Here is a 16,053-nt window from a genome sequence, read left to right as displayed (position 1 = left end):
GCCCCAGACGCGGAGGCGGTGGGATGTTTGAAAAAGAGAGCAAAGCCTCCTTTCCCAACGCTGCATTCTGGGTGAGGCCCCGCTGCCCCAAACACGGAGGCGGCGGGATGTTTTGAAAAGGAGAGCAAAGCTACTCTGGCTTTTTGCTTACTCTGGCTTTGCTCTCCTTTCCCAATGCTGCATTCTGGGCGAGGCCCCGCAGGATCACACCATTGAGCTCGTTGCCCCACAGCGTGCAAGTCAATGGGGTGATCCTGCGGGGCCTCACCTCGAACGTGGTGGTGGTGGGATTTTTTCTCACCCCTGAATTGTGCCTTGCCGCTCACCTCCAGCACCCCCCTGCTGCCTCCTAGCCTCTCAGCGGCCCCCCTAAGGCATCCCACCTCCCCCCAGGGGGCTGGTATTTCCCTCTTTGGGAACCACTGATCTATTTGAATCTTCTAAAACAGGGTGCTGTTACATGATATATTGTTTAGAAGATGTATGTATGTATGTATTATGCTTGCATTTATGTCCTGCCTAAGAATCAAGTTGGAGGCTCTTTCTCATTTTGTCCTCACATCAATCCCATACAGGAGGCTGTACTGAGACAGAATGATTGGCCCCATATCACTAACTTACATGATCAAGTGATAAATTGAATCTGGGTCTTCTAGTTCAGAATTATGCTTTTATATCTACAAGCAAACAGGCCTATATTTTGTATCCCTAAACATACTTCTATGCAACACATAAGAAACAGACTGTAATACGTATATACAATGTTCTTCACAGAAGTTCTGGTCCCTTTGCCCAACTCTTATACAGATAGTAATTGTACTGCATGAAAGTACTAGTAACAACAGAGAAAGAAAGAAAAAGAAAGAAAGAAAGAGAGAGGGGGGGGGAGGGAGGGAGAGAGAGAGAGACAGACAGACAGACAGACAGACAGACAGAAAGAGAAACCCCAGATTGATAGCCAGTGATAGCAGTAGTTGAGAAACCCTTCTTGCCATCCCATTTTCACAAGGTATATCTAGAATTAAGATCTCCCACCGTTTTGTTTTTCTAATTAGCAGCAGCAGGGGGTAGGGGAGGTCATTTTCATTAGAATAAGAGAGAACTTCCTGCCCTCTGAGTGGGTGCCACATTGCTTATTCTCAGATCCCCCCCACCAAGCTGCTAATTAGTAAAACAAAAAGTCTGTTCTACCCAGTCTGTTCCTCAGAAATGTGTGAATTATATCACTAGGTGCATACAGAGATGAAAATTAAAAGAAAATATTGGTTGAAACCCCAGGGGCTTTAAGTGAGTTTTGACATTTAGAAGGGTGGGGGGAATAAATCCACCATTTTTATTTCTTTAAGACTGTTGTCAATGATTCATCACATATAAGTGCCAGGAGGACAGACAATGACCTGGTATAAACGATTAAATTTTTCCCACAGAAGAATGCAGAGAAATGTTACTACTATACAAAATCAACATTCAAATAAATGTTTGGGGCAAGAATTGGAACCCTACTCTTTAGTAGTGTAGACAGTAGATACCTAAATATTACCATGTACTAGAAATTTTGATTCACAAGTATTTCAAAGTCTTCAAGGCTAAGAACAATAATTAGATAATTAGTTATCAAAATATCCCTTTCTCGTATAGTTTGGAAGACTAAACCAAGTTTTCAGCCAAAAATGTAGATATGGTTGAAATCCAGTTTCATCATCTTCACTGACAAGGCTATAAAGAGTGATGGGAATTGGCATTTAACAATGCCTGGGAGGGAATATATTTATTATCTATACATTTAGAAACAATCATTCACGTGATTTGGAATCTCTATGAGCACAAAAAAAATAACATTTAAAAATCTGTTTAAAAATGTTTTAAGTGAAGTAAACAAAGCTAATGGAAAATGGAAAATATCTAGAATTTTTAAAAATGAAAAATAAAGAACAAAAACCCTGGAATAAATACATCAATATGTATATAAACTGTGATTTGAAGGAAAAACACACATTTTAAATAAGTTATATTCTACTATTAGTCAGAAGGTTATTTGTAAAGAAGTATATAACTTAGGAAAAGTGTTGACATATCAAATAAATGGCGATATGTAATAAAAAACTAAATAGTGACATGATATTATTCCCCAAGAATATTTTTGTCCCACACTTCTAAATTCAAGGAAAGATGGACTTTAATTTTAAAAGAAATTTGCAATAACAAAGAGTAACTTCAAGAGCTGATTAAATTTCAAACATAACATCATCATAATGTCTTAAGAAAAACAGACAATAAGCCAACAGCAGGAAACATTGTTAAAGATAGTTGGGAATAATAACAGAATAACGGAGTTGGAAAGGACCTTGGAGGTCTTCTAGTCTAACCCACTGCTGAAGCAGAAAACCATATACCATTTCAGACAAATATTTAAATAATACCACAGTTGAACATTTTGTCTTTTTCATTATTGTCCACAAATTTATTCCTAGCTTAAATGGTGTGAAATGTTCTACAGCTTTAACTCCCTTCAGTGTTCATAGTTTACCATTCTTGACAAAGGATGACCATGTGAATTATACCAAGAGTGACCTCACATTGTTGTCCTTATCTTATTTTAGATATGTAGAAGGTCAGCAAACTTCAAGATATCTTTTAGTTATGCATTATGAAAAGCTCTGCTTTGAAGTTAAAGCATCTTCAATTCATTTTGAGACACCTGAGGATTGTAGTATTTCAAGTTTCTAAAGGTTCGGATTAGACACATACAATGTTGTCAATTTTAACTTTTTCAATACTAGACAAAATTTTATTTTTCACCCTAATTTCATTTTGACAATTATTACAAATCAAAGCCAGTTTTTATGCAAGAATGCAAAATAATCTGCCTTCTTCAGTTAAGTGGTAAAGTTGCTGGAAAAAAAAAGATCGCAAAAAGGCATCTGTGTATATCAATAACTATGATTTGTCTTTCTAGTTTAAAGATAGAGACATATAATTCTGAAAAATCAGAATTTCAGAATTTTGAAAAGGAACCTCAAGAATATTTATTTTGATCCTTAGAGAAATTATTTCTTCAATCTTTTTAATAATTTATGGATTAACAGTTACTTCCTAATGTCAAACCAAGGTTATATAAAGTAGGTTACTACAGTATAGAGTAACAGACATTTAATTTGAAGGATGATATTTTCATTTTGAAAATGGGACTAAAATTGATAATTTATTCCTAATCTTTAATTTCTTTTATTAAAAAATTCAGAGTGAAAAATAAACATAAGTAACATTAAAGGTGCTTGCTATATAAGATTAAATCTGACTATTCAGATTGATGTAGGTGCCCATAAAATTCATACAAAATTGTAGATAATAAAATTCAACAAATCTGAAAATAATTGATAATATTTCTTTTTTTAAATGAAGCAAGTTTCCCAGACCATAATACATTATTAAATTCAAGAATGTGTATCTATAATACAAAAATTATTATGTACATATTTATTCTCTAGTCAAGATGTACCAGAAAGACATTCACATCAGTCATAAGTGCACCAATGTGCCTACCGTCCCTAACCTATTGTTTCTTTTATTTTTTCTTATATGTATCCATCTATTCATAACTATGTTTTTACTTGTACCTATTATCTTGTAACTAATTGATAAACCAAATAAATAAATAAATACTTTAATACTAAAGCTTAAAATTAGTTCAGATTGTAAGTTGTTTCGTATTTCAATGACTGGTTCAGTTCATTAACCTGCAGTTGAACGGAATTTTAACTAATAGTGAAAATTAGACCCCTTATGAAACCAATGCTATCAATAACCCAAACAAACGTGAAATGTGCCACCAAAAGAACAATAGTTTATTAATTATTTAATCTTAGAACTAGATAGATAGATAGATAGATAGATAGATAGATAGATAGATAGATAGATAGATAGATAGATAGATGATGGATGGATGAGAGAGAGAGGGAGAGAGAGAGAAAGAGAAAGAGAGAGAGAGAGAGAATGAGAGAGGGGGAATGAGAAAGATGTACAGAACTGATAAATTAAACACACTCCATGCCAGACCTAGATACCACAAAAGAGAAAGATCAGATGGTGAAAGATATGGAATGAAAACGTAAGAGAAATATTGAACAATATGAAAAACATGGAAATATGGAAGCAGGCTCCCCTATATATTACTAGAGTATACAGTATAAGACTAATAAAAGCTGTTGAACACATTTCTTTAGAAAAGATGTCTTTGACTCAGATATCTAAGCAGATATTAAATAGTCAAATTGTCATTGCATCCTGCATGATAAGTATTGTGTTAAACTGAGAGATGGATTATACAACCTCAAGTACCTTCCTACACATTCTATAGTTGTTCATACTCCCAGAAAAGACATTCAGTCCAAAAACATTTAATGTGATTATGCTATATATTATTAAAAAAATAAGTGTACATTTTTAAAATTCATCTTCAACCTCACCATTGACAACCATGAGAACATTGCTGTGTGTTTGTGTTTGCTTAAAGCCTTTTTATAGGTATGAAACTGATGCAACACAAATACTCAGCTGTATGGGCCTTTCAAATCCAGCACTGCTCTTCTAAAATTCTTATGCTTACAATATATTTTGATAAATGATGGGTCAGGTTTTCTTATAGCACTTATACTTAACTTGACCCTGTAATGTGTTAGCTTGATAAAATCTAAAATGTGCCATATGGAACATTTTTCACATACACAGAGGGAGAGAGAGAGATACAAAATGTGAATACACAAATAGAAGAAAGAAAACAAATTAGACAATTTACCTAACAGCTTTGATGAAAAGCAAGCTATCTAGAGGTTAAGCCTTCTGTACATCTATTTACTAGGCAACATCAATAGGCTACAAATGCCATACCTAGGTCTACTTAAGTTTCATCTGACTCTCTTTGGAAACCTGTTGGTTATAGTGTTATCAATAACCTTTATCTAGAGTCTGCAAGTGTTCTAGTCTTACCTACAAAGGGTCATCTCGTACAAGTTCTATTTAAAAGTGAGAGGAGGAAAGTGAGAAAGAAAAGGAGGAGTAGGAGGAATACAGGCCATCTGGCCATAGTTTTGTACAGCTGATTCTACCTAATTGGATAATGAAATGTCTGTAAATAAATAATTAAGCTCAGAGAGCACCAAGGACTCCATAGTTCAACCATGGCATGCGTGTATTCTCTTCTAATGGAGTATATTTTTCATTTAAATTATAATAATTATTTTTAGTATTATTGGAAGATCTAAGGACAAGGATGTAGACCAGTTCTTCTGGAGAACATCTATCTGTATGATCACTTATAGTCAACACCAATTTGATGGCACATAATCAATTGTTTTTCATTTTCATACAGGCATAAAAATTAACTTAGGAAAAATTTGTATAGATTTGTGTATTTATAATTTTGTTCATCAGGATGATAATTTTGGAGTGGAATACGTCAATGCCCTTGCTGTTTTATTTAAGCCACCTGATATTCTCCCACAAAATAAAACTATTATTAGGAATATTTCTGTTTCTCCTCAAGTATTGTGAAATGCACAAAAGCAGGAATCACATTTTTAATTACTGAAGATACATAAATATGTGCAGAAATTAAGATATGGAACTAAACAGATGGCAATTATGAAGGATAGAGAAGAATAAAGTACTGAGAGCCCTACTGAATGGCGTGTTGTTACGGTGCTATTTAGTCAATTTGGAATAATTCTGTGATAAGATAAAAGCCCAACATGGTGCAAAACATAAGACAGTTGCAAAAAAAAAAAATCTGATTCAAACAGAGAAATCTATATTAAAATTTTATCAGCACATAAGATTTTTCTGGATAAAAGAATTAGCCTGCAAACCACAAAGGTTTGTTATCAGGTAACCAAATAGGCTTTTTGCCTGTCACTTGGTTCCTTTTAATAGCAGGAACAAGTAGGGGGGGAAAGAACATTGCTATGTTCTGAAGTCCCCCCTCTGGTTTGGTTTCCAGCAGGGGGCACCCAGCTGCAACCTGATTGGCCGGTAGTTTGACAACCGACTATATAAGGAGCTGTCAAACAGGCCAACAGCTGTTGCCTCATGGCTGAGTGGTTCATTCTCTGCTAGTGCGCAAATTCAATAAAGTCTGAGCAACCAATTTAGTCACCTCACCTCATTCTGTGCATTAGTTCCCAGTACGAAACACTGGCAACAAAGGTGGGATGAGATTTCCACCCTCGAGGCATTAGGCGAGCTTGAAGTCCTCTTGTGGGGCAACCAAAAGAGCTGATCACTGTGGCAGAGAGAGCCAAACAAGCCAGAAGGGCATACAAAAAGAGCAAAGTCATGCTGAGGGAGCTTGATAAAGTCCACCAGCCACCTGGCTAAGAATCAAGGGTTCTATGAAGCTGTTCAGAATGGCAGCATTAAATTCATTCATGCCATTTGATGCATCCACAGAGACTTGGGAGTCATATATTGAGTGTTTTGACTGTTTCCTAGAGGCAAACGATCTGGTGGATTTGACAAGCAGCCAGCGAAGGGCACTGTTTCTAAATTTCTGTGGCAAACAAATGTTTGACACAGCCAGAGCTCTGTTAGCACCTCAGCCCCTGAATTCTGTCACCTGGGAGGCATTAATGGCAAAGCTTAAGAACCATTACACTCCCACTCCCTCACAAAGGCACGCATTTCACCGGTCCGAGCAAGCTGAGGGAGAAACTGTTAATCAATGTATGGCGGGTCTCCGAACAGCTGCTCTCCATTGCGAGTTTAAAGAGCTGGAAGATGCCTTGCTGGATCAGTTAGTCTGTGGGTTAAAAGACCTTTGAATCAATCACAGACTACTAGCAAAGCCTGACCTGACACTACAATCGGTATTGGACAAAGCCTTCTCTACAGAGCTATCCAACAAGTCGACGGTAGAGATTCATGGTGCGAGCAGCCCAGCTTTGGGGAGAAAAACCTTAGCTGTCCACCAAGAAGAGGCTACAGAGGAAGACCTCAATCTACCAGGGGATGACAACATCCACCGGCTGAAGACTGCATCAGGTAATAATTGGCAATCCACAAAAACAGCCCAGGCACAATCCTGCATAGGGTGCGGTGGGAACCATCCCCGAGCAGCCTGCAGATTTTGAACTGCAAACTGTCGGTGCTGTGGAAAGAGAGGCCATTTAGCTAGGAAGGGCAGAGCTATGCTGCCTGATGACAGAGTCCAGGCAAAACAAGGGCAAATGAAGGGGACCCCTAGAAAAGTTCCTAGGTTGGGGGAAGAGCATTTCACCATCCAAAGAGATAATTGCCACATCAACCCCAGAGTAGGGCAAACAAACTTATCACTAAAGAAAAAAAATTCTTTCAGTGAAAATTGAGGGACACGATTGTCAAATGGAGGTTGACACAGGATCTTCTTTTGTCATTGGTCAGTTGGAGCACAATCAAAAGATTGGTGTCCAAAATGGCAAAGAAAAGATTTAACACCCTGTTCCCTCACATTAAGAGACTATCAAGGGAATACAATTCCCACTTTGGGTCTTACTAAAGTGACAGTAGTTTTCAAACAGTTCAAAGGCTGTCTCCCACTAATAGTTGTGGAAAGGACAACTACTGGGCCTTGACTGGTTCGAATCTCTAGGTCTGGTCATAAGTGGAGTGCATGCCATAAATAGACAAAGCACTGACACCATAGATGCACTGGCAAAGGAATTTGCTAGTGTTTTTGACAGTGACGTAGGTAAATATACGGGGAAACCTATTTCGCTGAATTTAGACCCTACAGTTATGTCTAGGAAATTGAAAGCCAGGTGAGTGCCCTTCACACTCCGCCCAAAAATCGATGCTGAACTCGATAAGCTTATATCACAAGGGGTATTAGAGCCAATAGATCACCCTCCCTGGGAGACCCCAATTGTCATGCCACTCAAGGCTGACAGATTGGTCAGGGTGTGCACTGACTATCAGGCAACCCTTAATTTGGCATTACAGCAAAGCTCATACTCAGTTTCTGTGGTACAACATCTGTTGCATTCACCGGGTAATGGAAATTTTTTTGCAAAGCTTGACATGGCTCGAACATATCAACAGCTGCTGATGGACTCAGCCACTGCAGAAGCCCAAACCATAGTAACACATAGAGATGCAAGAGGCTACAATTTGGCATTAGTGCTGCTCCTGGGATATTCCAGTCCCTAATGGAATAACTCTTACAAGGCATCCCTGGAGTCATTCCATACTTTGACGACATTACTGTGTCAGCTAGAGATGAAAAGGCACTTTTAGACAGCCTAAGGGAAGTTTTTAAGAGATTCCAGGCAACAGGTTTGAAACTAAAAAAGAACAAGTGCCATTTGGGCATATCTAAGGTGGAGTTCCTGGGGTTCCTGATCAATGCTGCTGGAATTCATCCCACAACAGCTAAGGTCCCAGCCATAAAAAATGCCCCCACTCCAAACAAGAAAACTTAACTGCAGGCTTTCCTTGGCCTCCTGAATTTCTATGCCATTTTCATTCCTCACAAGGCATCAGTACTGAACCCCTACACAGACTTTTAGATAAAAAAATCTCCTTCGGTTTGGGGCAAGAAAGTGGCTAGCTCTTTTAAGGCTGTGAAGAACTTGTTAACTTCAGATTCTGTTCTCATACAGTTCAATGAATGCTTACCATTAGTGTCAGCATGCGATGTTTCTCCATATGGAGTAGGGGCGGTTTTTAGTCACAAACTGCCTAATGGCTTTGAGGCCCCTATAACATTCTTCTCTAGGACCCTATCGCTGGCGGAACACTATTACTGCCAAATAGATCGTAGGCCTTTGCTGCCATTACTGGCATTAAACATTTCCACGAGTATGTTTATGGACATAAGTTTGAACTTATCATGGATCATAAGCCCTTACTAGGCTTATTCGCTGGGGATAAACAGACTCCTCAAATACTCTCCCCTTGAATGACAAGTTGGGGGGTATTTTTGGCAGCATTTTTGGCACACTGACATATTGGCCAGGCAAACATCTCAGCCATGCTGATGCCCTCAGCAAGTGCCCAGTTCCAGCTGCAGCAGAGGACCAAGAGTCTGAGGAATCCATCCTCCTCATTGATGATCAGCAGGTCTTCCTACTGACCGCTGCAGACATTGCTGCCCATTCAGCTAAAGACAGACTCTTAAGGCAAATTCTGGACTGGGTGAAAAGGGGATGGCCACAAGGTTCTGTGCCTGCTGATTGTTGTCCCTTCAAAATAAGGTAGCAAGAGCTGACTTGCAGCAAGGATTGTTTACTATGGGGGAGTAGAGTGGTAATTCCCTCATCCTTACAAAAGCACATACTGGAGGCACTCCACAAGGGTCACCCGGGCATCATTTGTATGAAGTCCTTAGGCTGAAGTTATGTGTGGTGGCCAGGGATGGACCAGGCAATATCTGAATGGGTGTCAGGGTTTCAGCAGTGTCAAGAAACTAGGCCATTACTCCCCAAAGTCCCAGTAAGAGAGTGGGAAACCCCAGAGGTCCATGGTGGTCACACCTGCACATTGATTTCCAAGGCCAGACCTTTCTCATCTTAGTAGATGCTTTCTCCAAGTGGGTTGAGGTAGTTTTAATGACCTCTACAACATCTGAAGCTGTCAGCTTAGCTTTACAAAAGGTGTTCACCACCCATGGGCTTCCCATTCTAATTGTATCAGATAACAGGCCTAAATTTACTTCAAGAAGTTTCGAGCTGTTTCTCATTAGTTTAGGCATAAGAAATGCATTAATTGCTCTTTTCCATCCCTCTAGTAATGGTACGGCAGAATGAGGGGTAAGATCTGTGAAAGAGGCTCTAGCAAAGATGGGCCCAGGGGCATGGCCAACTAGAGTAGCCCAGTGTCCGCTAATTCAGCATTCTACCCCATGTCCATCCACAAATCATAGCCCAGCAGAATTATTAATGGGCTGAAGACTTAGAACAGTGTTAGATAGGCTGCATCCTGCCTATACACCAGACAAGCCCCTTGACTCGCATAGCAACACCAGGGAGTTTGATGTGGGGGACCAGGTGTTCACTAGGAACTACACTGATAATCCCCTGTGGCTACCAGCATCCATAACTAGCATAACTAGGCCATGTTCATACATTGTGAAGTTAGACCTGGAGGCACCACATTAATCAATTAAGGGGGTGAGGAAACCTGAGGCCAGGAACTGTATTAATTAGGGAGAATGATGAGTTTTCAGGAACTGACACAAGACCGTCTGCACCAGCAACACACCATCAGCCACACTCACCAGAGAGGCCATGGGTCGAGGAATCACCAGCAGAGGTCCAACTGCAGGAGTCGGAGGTTCCAGTTGAAGAGATTCCAGCTGAAGAGGTTCCCGCCGCATCCAATGAGCCATCGCTGCGTAGATTAACTAGGATCCAACGCCGCCCGGCCTACCTCAAAGACTACACATGCGCTGTCGAGGTGGGAAGGAGTGCTATGTTCTGAAGTTCCCCCTCTGGTCCGGTTTCCAGCAGGGGGCGCCCAGCTGCAACCTGATTGGCCAGTAGTTTGACAGCTGACTATATAAGGAGCTGTCAAACAGGCCAACAGCTGTTGCCTCACAGCTGAGAGGTTCATTTGCTGTTAGCGCGCGAATTCAATAAAGCCTGAGCCTTGCCTCATTCTGTGGTGCGTTCGTTCCCAGTATGAAGCAAACATCCCCATTCAGGTGTTCTGTAGTTTATCCAGAAACAGATGATTTCTCTGGCTTACCTCCTAGCAGTCAGAATGAATGAATCATCTGTTTTGTGATCTATTTATTTATTTGGGGTCAGGGACCTCCACTGTTTAAATGTTGCTTCTACTTTTTGGATTTGTGGAGAATTCCAGTCAAGTTTTGCCATTGTCAAATTGTCATGTGATTCATAATAAATTAAAGTTCTTAACTTTGCTAATCATGTTAGTTGAAACTGGTTCATTATTTCCCTCCTGGAAAGGTATCCTTTGATTCAAGAATTCTTTTGTTCTGCCTGCATTGCCGTTGCACAGCAGGATATTTTTGGCAGTTTCTGGTTTTGGTTTTTTTTCCCCTTTGCTTTTCTTGGATGACAGGAATTACAAATTGACAACCAGTTCAATTGCTGGGTGAGCATGATGAAGGGATATGAAACATTGCTGTATAAGTACAAGCCGGTGTATTCCCTGTTATTCTTTTATTTATATTTCCTCTCCCTTTTTCATTTGATTCTCTTTTTCTCTCAATTTGTCCTATTCATTAGTCTTCCTATTTATGTCTGATGCTTGGCATAAATTTTCTCCAAAAGTAGGATTTCCATATGATTATGATCCTGTGTCAGCGCAACCCATTGCTCAGATCAGCATAAATTGTGCTATTTAATAATCAGTTCTAACAAGGCTTGTCAAACCTATCATAAAATGGCTTTCTTGGATATGAGACTAAAAGACATTTTAGAAGAATGTGAAGTCTATTTTTACTGAATCCAGAGTGGAAAAAATGCTATTGGCTGACTAATGTAGCACAATCTCCCCAAATTGTCCTTTTTCTGTGTATACTTTGGGGTTAACCTTTCTAATTAATTGACAAATAAAATTAAAAGTTTGCATTTCACATTTTAATGGCATTTCAATCAAATGAAAAAAGGACTACCTTTGTGAAAAATAATATTTTTATGCTATCAGAAGAGAGAAAAAGAAATATTGAAACATTTAAATGCATACCAGAAATATCAGTGCTGCATGATCTAGATATCCTGAATATTCACTGCCTAGAGATACCGTTGTGATATGGGCAGCTGTTGATATTATATGAATGAATAAGTAAATCAATAAATAATAAATTTATAAATAAATTTAAACTAGGTACATTTTCTGTTGACTTAGTTAAAATGATCAAACTACTCTGCTAGATAGTCACTAGCAGAAGATGGAGACATGACCAGATCCCATCACATTTTCCCTACAATTTGTATTTGAAGCCATGAGGGTAATTCTCTCATAAAGGTAATACTGATTTTTAAAGACAAATATTTTGTTTTTAGAATTTATCTAGACTTTCAAGGAGATTAGAATTAAAATTTGTTGTAATAATTGTTACCCTTCAATCAACTGGATTAGCTTGGTCATATTGTTTTTTCTACCTTATTTTTTGTTTTCCACTTTCTTCATGCCATACATAATTTTAGATTCCCTTAGTTGTCTTACTCAATTGCCTCCTACTAGTCTTTCTCATAAGGAATGTATCTGATCCACCTGGTCATTTTGGTTGACTTTTGCATTTTTTTTTCAACTAGATTTGTCAAGTGCAATAACCAGAACTGCTCAGTGTTCTAAATGGATACATATCATAAATGTATATAAGGAAATTAACAGGTTAGCAGTTTTAGAATAGAATATGCTTTTTCACCAATGATGTACACCAAGACAGCATATCTTCATTGAATTCACCACTGTAATTGCCTATTTTTTCCTGATTAGTTTCAAACAACTTAGAAACTGCCAGGGAGAAAATGAAATTAGACATAATTTGTAACATTTTATACTTACTTAATTTGAACTATATTTGCCATTTGACTGGCCATTCACCCAGTTTCAAACTTTAGGAACACATTTGGTTTTCACCACTCTTAGAAGCTTTTTATCATTTGCAAACATGCCAGCCATTGTTTATTCTAAGCCAATATTATTTATGAATTAATTAAAAAAGAACCAGTCCCACTCACATCCTTGATGGACTCCACTTTTCTTTTCCTCCATTGAGAAAATTTCCCATTCCTTTCCACCATTTGTTTTCTGATTTTTAACAATGAAAACCTACTGCTAGTTTGTAGAAGCCTATTCAGGGAGAGGATGACTTTTGCTGAAGGCACAAGATGGTAATAAGCCCTGAAGCATGTATAGCATTCCGAGGAAGGAAGATTACATTTGGATTGTTGTTCTCTGTGACCCCAAGGTTTCACTTTAAGGTTGTACCTGCATGCATCTCCACCTCTTTAGCAAATAGGAACACACAGTTTTCTGTTACTATTTCAGTCATCATAAAAAAACATCATGCATTTTTCTAATGAGAGATCACTCCTAAATCATACCAATGCCACTTTGAAACTGTCTCATTGCACTTACATTCAGCTTTCTATATCTTGGAGCCCTCCCAGCTCAATGTGGCAATTAGACATTTCTCTGAAATGATTTTTTTTTATCCTGACCAAAGAGTGCTTTTAATCAAACTTACTTCATCATGAGTATTTTCCCACATCAAACATTTAGTGGAACAAGAGAGGTACTTTAATTCCAAAGACGAAATGTAATTGTGTCTGTATTCAAATTCCCATAGGTTCCTTTCCCCATAATAAATAAACTTTAGACCTATGACTATGATTAGTAGTGCTTTAGTAGTCCATTTCTTCTTTTGTCTTATGGGTTGTGGAAGGGGCTCTTACTTGTGCTTATTTCTCAAGAATATGGTATCTTCAACTTTCCTTATGTACACATAATAGAATGGAATGGAATGGAATGGAACAAAATACTTTACTGATCAAGTGTCATAGACACATAAGGAATTTATCTTTGGTGCATAAGCTCTCGGTGTACATGCAAAACAACCAAGTAATAATAATCATAATATCAAGTAATAATAATCATAATGTAAACATCTGCTTTAGATGGATATCAATTTTACTTTCATTATTTTAGCCTCAAGTAATTAACTCAATGGGCAATCTAACAGTTCTTTATGCATTGTGAAGAAGAAAAGAATAATAATCACCAAATAGAATTCAAAAGAGAATGCTTGAGATTCATGACTACCACCAACCTCTGTTGGGGAGAGGGGGCCCATGGATTGGTATGCCTCCAAATGGTTTCTAGAGGATGCTTGGGTAATTTCCTAGCAAGTTAGCAGATAGCTCCATTGTGGTATATGCTTGAGTTCTGGACTACTGAAGCAGCAAATACAATATGCTTGCTATGGTTGCTCCTGAGTGGTGAATTCAGGAAGTCCTTGGTTTAATAAGAGCTCTGGAAAATAAAACACCTAGAATATATCTGGAGTAATGCGGAGAGAAGAAGAAAAGCGAAGATGATATGAACCAAGATTTGAACCTACACCTGTGTTAGTAAGAGGAGCAACATATCTTTGTACATTATATCTACAGAGTGTCAGGTAGCAGCATTATTTAAGGTGACCTCTTGCCTTTTGTACACTGGAAAAACCTGCTGACATTAAGGATCAAATTGCTCATCTCTGCCCTGAGTTAACTGCTGGGTGGATATGATCTTATGAAATGACAGAAGTATACCCCGTGGGCCCATCTAACATTCTTATAAGCCTGTGATACTTCAGGAAGATCCTTTATGGAATGAGTTGAGGCACCTGTAAATTAGAATCACACTTCTTCTGGCTGATATGTGCAGGTAGGAGGACACGAAAGCATGGGTATAGAAAGCTGTTGAATGCTGCTGTCCATCAAACTGTCCATCTTTCTTAAGAATGATCACTCAACCCAGCTGCCCAGAACAATTAATTCACTCTAGGTAAGGTTGTTGAGATGGTTGTAACTGCAAAAAATCCTGCTGAAATAGATTAACTGTATTCCTTCCAGTTAATCTATTTCAGCAGAGTTCAGGACTGGGTTTGGGATGACAACCAAACTGGTAACTCTTGTGAGTGACCTCCAGCAGGACTGGATGAGCATGGTGCAATCCTCCTTGACCTTTTAGATTTTATAGCAGCATTCAATGCCACTATTGTTGTTTATTTAGCTGACTGTAAGAGTTGATATAAAAAAAATTATTCTGTTTCCACCCTACCTGAATAGGTAGTTCTACTTGATACTGATGGGGATAGAGAGGTCAAGCCCCTAATGGAGATGGGCAATTGTATGTTGGTTATATGTTCAGATGCTCATTTGAGAATATCAAGGCTTGATTTTCCTTTTTATTTATCTTTAAACAGAAATTGGAATAAAAGACCCTTTAAATAGAGAATAGATACCGAGTGAACCTATGTAGCTCACCAGCTTAGTACTTTAAAATCTAGTTGTGACATTTTTGTTCCAAAAAATTGTTCCTTAAAAATTCCTTCAATTTGTACATTAAAGTTCAGGTTGTCCTTTGAAATTATTAACTTTGATTAATTTCCAGGACAGCTCACTCTCACATGCTTTTCCCCCAGGATTTCTCTCCCTCCATCTATCTATCTGTCTGACCTCTAGTCCCTTCCTTCCTTCCCTTCCTCTCTCCTTCCCTTCCCCTAAATAAAAATTATTTTCATAGAATGAAAAATCTATTTCAAGTATACATTTTATAAAAATAGAGCCAAGTCTTCATTCATTTAAGGTAATTCAGCCAAAGTATGTTGATTTCAGTGGGAGAAGAAAGTATATATTGGAGGCAGCAATTTTTTGCCTGCCTCACTCTTTTTTGTTTACAGTAAACAAGACTGATCTTGAATGAAGAATGCAATATACTTTTACCATGGCAAATAAGGCTTTATTAAAAATGAGAAAAAAAGATATTTTTGAGTATTTCTTCACTGTTGGTGAGTGTTTAATGATCCATAGTAGCAGTTGTCAGGCAGGAACAATATATTCTATGTATAATTGCAAGTTTCTTACAGAGACACTTATCATAGCTGAGTAAAAATATAAAAATCTCAGAGTAACATCCAGGATTGCAGTTATTTATATTTTTTCCTGGAAAGGGTAAGTTTTTTTCTCAAGAAAATAAATAAGATTTTACAGTTATATTGTGCTAAAGGCTTACAGCCGAATGTCCCATAACCTGATTCCTGTCCATCTTGGTTTAATATGAAATGAGAAATAAAAATGGGCAGAACTCTTTTGGCAGCACTGTAAACCTATGTACAATAACCCCATTCTACTTTAGACTACAGCTGAAATGGATTGCCGCCAGTACATGGCATATCAAGAGGCTACAATAGGTCCCATGAGTTTTTATAACTCTTTGCACTTTCATAAAGGAACGCCTGATGAGGGCATCTGAAGATCCACTATGTAGATGTGATGGAAAATTTGACCCTGATGTTGTACAAGCTTCAGTGACCTTTTAAAGATGAACATAGTCAGGAAATTT

Source organism: Pseudonaja textilis, chromosome 5, assembly GCF_049901715.1.
Source record: "Pseudonaja textilis isolate UNSWEBS1 chromosome 5, rPseTex1.2, whole genome shotgun sequence".
NCBI lineage: Eukaryota > Metazoa > Chordata > Lepidosauria > Squamata > Elapidae > Pseudonaja > Pseudonaja textilis.
Note: the sequence above shows the minus strand (reverse complement) of the source record.